Source organism: Homalodisca vitripennis, unplaced genomic scaffold (assembly GCF_021130785.1).
Source record: "Homalodisca vitripennis isolate AUS2020 unplaced genomic scaffold, UT_GWSS_2.1 ScUCBcl_681;HRSCAF=3229, whole genome shotgun sequence".
In the NCBI taxonomy this organism is placed as follows: domain Eukaryota; kingdom Metazoa; phylum Arthropoda; class Insecta; order Hemiptera; family Cicadellidae; genus Homalodisca; species Homalodisca vitripennis.
In genome coordinates, this window is record NW_025776824.1 from 116258 (window position 1) to 122944 (window position 6687).

The following is a 6687-nucleotide window of genomic DNA, read 5'->3' on the forward strand; positions in this document are numbered from 1 at the left end:
ACTTTTTAAATGTGAGAAATATACACGTCAAATTTTATTAAATCGAAAATATGTCTCTTTATTTTAGACATTACCATAAATACCGTTGCAGAATATATAATATGTAGGCAAGAAAAATTTTCTGATCAATGTCATACTGCACTTGTATTTCAATGATAAACTACCCTTATAGGTGTAGTTAATTTACACAGTTAAAGTTTTAATTTAATTTTAATCTAGTTTTTAAATAACCTCCAATTCTTGAAAATAACAGTTTGTTTATTTAAAATAAAACAGAGTGTCATATGTCAAACGTTGAGTTCAAATCTTAAAAATTTATAAATGTAAAAATGTATATATACTTGGGTTCTACATAATTTTCATGTTTTTTATTACTGTGAAATTATTAAAACTAAAGATTTTTATTATGTCTGTTCCTTTCAAAATGGAGGCACAAATTGCGTTTGCAAGAGAGAATATAAATTTGTTCTAAATAAATAATAAAGAATTAGAAATATCAAAACCAGCATAGTGTTATTATGATGCGACCTTTTCATGAAGCACACGCATACTTATTGTATTTTAGGAACAGTAACACTCATATAAAATTTACTTTTATGAAAATATCGTAACTCGTTTAACATTTTAAATGATAAGAGATTTTTTTTCAGGATAATTATTTAAAGTTAGTACGAAATTAGACAACCTCCACATTTAAAGTAATTTAATACTTCTAAGACAAAGCTTCCGCTATAGCAATGTTTTAGAGAATCCAATAGCATGTTCATTGCAAAATTGATGAATATTAAATTAATTCTATTCACGTATTTTATAAATATAAATTCGAGCAACTTGGTTGAAACATTAATAGCTTCAGCAAGTATTAAACCAATACCACAGAATATCGAAGAACCCAAGAGAACGTAACGAAAAAGGAAGATAACTGATAGCTAGACGGATCCTCTGGCCTTTTGCATTCTTGCTCTTAAATTAATTAAACTCTTTCTTAGACAAAAGGAACGTATTTTTCCCAGGTTTCAAGTCTCTAAAGCCTTTCTATGAAGAGTTCTATGGGAATACGCACAAACTGTCCTTTAAAATTCTGACTAAACCTATATAAAGTTCTTCCCTAGATCAAGAGCAATCTTTACACCAAGTTTCAACTCGCAGACGGACGGACAACAATATGATTTCATGAACTTATATTTTAGTGTAACCGGAAATACCAATCAGTTGTTTTATTTGTAATAGTCACTGTATTCATGCTAAGCTCTATGCCTGCATGGCTACGTTTAGGCTATTTCGTGAGGCAAAATTTCAAAACTTGGTGAGTATAATTTCTCTTATGCTTAATAATTGCCTTACTAAGAATTTAGATCTACAGTAATTAAGGATATGTCATTAATAAAGTGAATGTAATTTATATACTACAACAAACGCATAAAAAGAGTAAAAGAATGCATGCAATTGAGGAAAAGTTATTACGTCAATATACAGGGTGGTACGGTCAGCATTGTCACCTCGGCAGCTGTCACTATTAAATATATCACTCTAATTTACTGATATTCACGCCAGTCCAGTGGCCTTCACAATGTTTCAACTGCGGCATTGTTGTACTTTATTGTCTTCCATCCAATTCAATAAATTCACTTCAATTAACAGAATTAAGTGCATATATACACTTAAAAGTTTTGTGCACTTAAGTGGAAAGAAAAGCAATCTCTGTATTATGTTTTTGATAGTATTCTGTTTTGTTATACAATATGAGTGTGTAGGTTAGTGTATTATTTTATACTACTTAACGTACCTTTTTGTACGCTGCAAACGATCTATTCTCAGAATATATCTCGTTACAACAAATAGCTAATTAACTCACAAAGGATCCACATCCAATGTAACAGCTTGCGACTATCACGGGTAGATCGCTTATAGCGGTATATCCTGAGAGTATTATCTATAGATCGCTATACTATAGAGAGTGCATATAGATCGCTTATATCGTACATAGGTTTAAATGTAACATCCAATTAAAATCTGTGATCTGTTTGCATTTTACTTTCCAAAACAGATAAAATCTTGAAGTTTGTTCTTATAAATTAAGTCTGCATACTCAGGTGAAGTGAGAATAGCCATATTTTTGAAAATACCCGGTTAAAATTTGTCAATGCACGACTGCGACTGATATTTAAAAATAATAATTAATGGAAAACATATTTTTAAACCAAAGTATATCCTTATTATTACGCATCATAAGGATGATGTAAAGGACATTTTCAATTGGATAGTTGATATTTTAAAATATTCGTAATTAAAAATTCCTAAAATTGTTCATTTAATAAACAAGTTAACCTAACAACTAGTCGTATACAATTTTCTAAAGCCTTCTTTTTCAGTTATGTCGTGTGTTTTAACTCATGTTTAACTTTCAGATAATATTCTATAGCAATTTAAACAAGTGCTATCAATTAGTTAACTTGTGATATAAAGACGTTTTGATGTATGCCAACAATGACATCACTGAGCTTCTATTGCACTTGCCGCCAAAAATGTGTTGTAAAGCCTTCTCATAGTGAGTGGGCTCACGCTATCTTGAATCTAACAATCTCTTCGTCCGAAAACTTCATATTCTTCATATAAACGTTGTTTTAATTTTGATGATGGTTGCTTATTTTTAGAAAAGAAAAAGTATGGAATAAAAAATATTATTATTGTACAGTGGTGTAGACTAAAGCACAACTTTTAGATATTAGAATCGTCATCTGCAGTATTTTAACGTAAGTTAGTGTCACATACCATCAGCTAGTATTTTTTATTAAATACTATTATTTAAATTTGCATTTAACAGAATAACTGATTGGTAATTCGTTTAATCATTTGCTTTTTGTGTTACATTTAAATTTCTACACTACCTTAACTGTTTCAGAACACTTTCATTCAATAACTACCTGTTTACTGTAAGATGGCTTAAATTGTGTTTTATAATGCTGTATTGGAAATAGTATATCTACGTTTGTATGTGTGTAAATAGAGAAACGGGATTGTTTTAGTAAGTGATTGTGGAAAAATGTTTTAGAAAACTCGACTGATATTCTTTCCCGCACATTTGACATATCTGAAAAGATTGGTTTGGTCTAAGGAAAAATATATCAACAATTGGTTGAGGCTCTGCATAATCGGTTATTCCTATACTTGTTTTAGAGCGTTTGATTTGTATTCATCACGGAATACTTCAAGTTTTGAGCTTCTTCGTCGGCAACATGTTTTGGATTTCTTCAGACGAACATGACTCCAGACTCCAGGAGCCAAGTCTGCGACAGCGTCACATTTCAGATGCTTCACAAAGAGGAAGGTGAACTAGAGCTAAACTTAGCCCTGACATTGAAACAACCCTTTCCAACTCGGATACGTCATATGTACGTGAATTTGCTAGCAGTTACTGTACAGTACTTAAATGTTTTTTTTTACCACATTTATACAATTAGACATATATTTCACAGTAGTAAAACAAAAAATATTTTTAGATCTAAGTATCTGTAGTTTACAACCAGGAAGAAGAGATTGGTCTACATTTCGTGTATGAGAATTTCTGGTTCGAGTTATTATTTCCAATTATTTCCAACGCCAACGATGGATTTATATTGTCGCCATAATCTACAAAACCTGACAAAAATTTTTATTTTACGGTCATTTCAATGTACTCCTATCTAAGTATTTTTTTGCCATAGCTGATTTTGCCTTTTCCTAAATAAAAATATGTGTGTAATTATACATTTTCTTGATGTATATACACAGGTTGCAAGCCCACTTCTGTCAAATGACAACTAAGATAGGTTTTTGTAACAGTATTTAAATGTATAGCAAAAGTTAGATAGTAATCTTTCCATATCTGCATTTTAGTATCGAAAATGCAATGCATAATTAATATTTGCTAAAATATACAGATAAAAGTATATTTTTACTAAAAATGTAATGTTTTTTATCCGTACATCATCTTACTCTGTGCTCAACGGCACTAAAGTTTTAAACATGTGGTTGCATTGGCATAACAAAAGTTTTACAAAGAACAGATTATTACATTTAACAGGATCTTTAAAGTAATATTTCTAAATTTAGTCACTAATATAGAACTTTTTTTGAAAATTTAGAGGTCAATAGAGCGTAGCCCAGATAATGTTTTTAGAATAGGAATACGCCTATTTGTTAATCTGGGAATGTACATTTAAAATTCAGAACAAACGGTCTAATAGTTTTTAAACATGGAACAAATCTGCAAAGAAGTACTCTAAAATTAATGAATAAAATGGATGACTTTGCTTTATTTTGCTTATTATACTTGTTCATTATTGGTGCGGACATAAAACAAAACATATTATGTAAACGTTAAGCTTTCGTTTGATTCTAACATATTTCAAACATAGCTTATTTTTGACAAAAAGTACACAAATATTATATAAACAGTACGGTTTAGTGCGAAAATTGTGAGTGGACTATAATCTGTTCAGAAATCCTAATCTATGGGAAACACCATTTTACATTGTGTCTTTCATTCATGGGTATAATCAAACCTAAAATAGATAAAACCATAGCACAGGACCACTCCACATTCGTGCCAGTTTTCTGATAGTTGATGAATGTAAATGTTCTTATATACAACGAATTGAATTTATATAATACTAATTGAATAATTCAGTAAATATTACCCGCGTTTCTACGCTCGCTTTTCAATATTTTACTTAAACACAATAATTGCTAGTAGTGAACAGGTGTCCTCATAAAATCTAAATACACATGGAAATAAAAAAACTAACAGTTTTTAACATACAATGTGTTTTGTCTGTTGTAGAAAAACTTTTTACTTTTTGGTTAAGTGAAGGCCACCCAATCAGAGCAGTTATAAGTTTAGGAAAGCCCAAAAAAATGTAAAGGAAATCCTCGAAAAGGAACTAGAAGTGGCATTGGCCTACATAATCTCTACAGCCATAAAAATATCATTAGATGAAACCATCGCGCGCTCAAGTGACTTCGACTTAAACTAATCGGTGTGTGACACCTGCGAAATAACATCCCTGACCTTGATGAGTAACTTAAAGCGTATAAAACTCATTGTACAATATTTACGTAATTACACTTACTATATATGTGATCTGCAAAGGAGCCTTCCGTTTAATCGGAACATACCTGCAATATTCGCTCAACTCTGAATTTGATATCCTTCTTGAACATAATTAAACTTTAAAGTTTTTTGTAAATACCAGGTATGATTTTTTCCCGCTCAAACTTTGAGCGATATAATTAATTTACATCCTTAAGAAGAAACATCAAGGATAATTAAAACTTTCTCTTCACCTTTGTACTGTGATTCTGTTATAAACGTGGCGTAATATTACAAGTATTTTCATGAATACTAAGTTTATTACTCTTATAAAAGGCTCTTCTATGTTGCAAAAGCGAATTGCGTTTTCATTATGTTTCTAAAACCTTAATTACTCTTGTTGCCATCAAATTCTGAATTCTGAAAACCTTTATAGTAAAATATTAGTGGTATAGTTACTGGTAGTTGCGTAAAGTTTTCTTTACACAGAATGACGGAGAGCATTTGTAACTATAAACATGTGGTTGGCAATTTTTTATAACTATACGCGTGTAATTAAAATATATATATTACATTTTTCGATTTCTCTATTCTTACATTAATACATAATTTCTAATTTTCAACAGTACCCACTTATAATTTATTTACTATAATCATATTTCTTTTTTTAATGCAAAGCATACAGTTGGCTTTCATTTTAATATTGCATTTTATAATGATGTGTGAGATTTTACTAACCATTAGTGAAGCTTATCATTCTGGGCGATATCTCTATACAGAATAGAGCTGCTCGTTATGGTCCACTCTATTTTGGTTGAGTTGATTATTTTTGAATAAAAAATTTGAAAAAGTTAATTAAAAATCCTTTTTCTGAAGAAAAATAACGTTTTGAAAAGTAACAAGGGAATTTATGTACTCGTATTAAAAGTAATAATTAATGCTATCTTGTAATCAAGCTCATATAAATTAACGATATGAAACATTTAAAATACAGAAAGTTTTAAAAGTTTAATCCTTTCATTTACCATATGAAAGGATTAAATTTCTCGTATCTGTAATTATGGAACTGCTAGATACGCATTCAATGAAGTTATTTAGAGTTAGTTTGTAAAATTTTACCATTCAGATGAGGTGTCTATCGGCTCTCTTCTATCGTCTACTTCTGCCGACATTATTATGGGGTAATTTGAGGGACAATCTTGGATTTAGTGAAGTTCAAATCAAAATGATGGTTCAACTTGAATGATACCGCTGTTAAATTTCATTGCAGAAAAACTAAACTAAGCGACATTTCCGACGAAATTATTATATTTCTCGTTCGATCTCCCTCACAATGGAATTGGAATCCAAAACCAGCTCCCTTTTGGTTATACAGGGTGTTTATTTGTAAAATTCATACTTGTATTAAAGAAAGCCAAAGTATGAAAAAATTCTGTAAACGGGAGTGTATAGTACTAATTGGGGGAACAAAAGAAAATATTTTCAAAATGGGGTTGCTCACCCTCATGCCCCCCCCGTACCCAGTGCCAAATTTTGAAATGGAAACTAATACCTTGTTAAACCTCAAATTGAAGCTCGTAAAAATGCTGTATTTTCGTAAAAACATTTTAATTGGC